General features: G+C 53.1%; 1 long non-coding RNA gene across 1 annotated transcript in view; it reads right to left on the reverse strand.

Annotated features, from left to right (window-relative positions):
• The window catches only part of LOC116185280, a 12,819-nt gene that overhangs the window by 7,884 nt on the left and 3,602 nt on the right, over positions 1-1,333 (reverse strand). The gene's annotated exons all lie outside the window — the stretch shown is intronic.

A 1,333-nucleotide genomic window follows, 5' to 3' on the forward strand; every position in this document is an offset into this window, starting at 1 on the left:
TGTTTCGTGACGACGACGTGGACTAAGTTGATCGTTGGGTAACACGGATCACTGGACCGGATCACCGTGTGTCGAAAGGAAAATTACGCGCGTGCTGCTGTTGTTTTGTTACCCGGCATTGTGAACGATTTTGAATCGACTGGTTCGATACGGGAAAAGATACACGAGGGATAAAATAGAAACTGAGATCAAGTGGAGCACGACGTGTCAAGTGGTGCAACGTGTTTACGAACGTTGGTTCGAAAACGAGTGATACAATTTCGAGTAAATAAATAAAATTGCTGGGAAGAAGGAAGGAAGGAGAGGAGGATCTCGTATCTGGGAGGAGGATTTCGATCGATTGGAACGCGTCCTGAAGAATGAGCGTGTGCGAGAATCGCGGGTATGCACGAGGTGGTGGAGCAGGATCGGGAGTCGTGATGCGGGCAGGAAGTGTGTGCGGGAATCGATCGGGTGCAATCGTGTTACCGGTGGCAGAGATCGTCCGCGACACGATTCCACGGTGAAATCAGGATCCGTAACGAGGTTGCGGATGCGAGAACGGTAGCGGAAAGGCCACGGCAACGTGATTACGCGCCACGTGACCGTTGCTCGCCACCGGTCTGACGTTTCTTCTTTTTGTGCGTCATTTCTCAGCGCGTCTGCGCCTCAAACGATTCCTGTCGATCCTTCTCGTCCACGAGCTCGCACCAGTTCCCCGTCGTGTCATCTTCTTCTTTCTCCCTCGTATCGTAACGTCCTTCGAATCGGATCCCGCGCAATTTTCGAGCGGGCGATGCTAATCCCGAACGCGGATCAACATCGGCCCGTGTAATCGGCCGGAGGAGTTTAATTACACCGAGGGGCCGAGCGGTGTGTTATTAAACCGAGCGGGGGAAGATCGGCCGCAAGAATTCAGGTTTCCTGCGTCATCGATCAGTGGAGGGCCGCCGGTGGAAAGCCGGGAGACTTTAATGCCCGCAGAGAGACGCGCGCCGCGGGATCGTTTTACGTCTGGTTTCCAAGCTGCGCGCCTCACGCACACGTGAATCTTCGTGGCTCGTTCACTTCGAAGTCGATCGTTCCAAATCTTGCTCTGCTATCGAATTCGATACTTTCCCCTTTCCCTCTTTTTACTCTAAAAACTCTACCCGAGTAACTCTCTGCCCGAAGAAGAAGAATAAGAAGAACTGGTGATAAAAGCGGAAGAGAAAGAGAGAGAGAGAGAGAGAGAGGAAGGGAAGAAAAGGATGCTCGAATCGTTAGGTTCGAGTCGATAGTGATTCCACGTTCGAGCCAGCAGGTGTTCCTCGACGTTGGCTGCGCCGCTCGATCGGCCGACTGCTCGCCACCG

Source organism: Apis dorsata, unplaced genomic scaffold (genome assembly GCF_000469605.1).
Source record: "Apis dorsata unplaced genomic scaffold, Apis dorsata 1.3 scaffold_12, whole genome shotgun sequence".
NCBI lineage: Eukaryota > Metazoa > Arthropoda > Insecta > Hymenoptera > Apidae > Apis > Apis dorsata.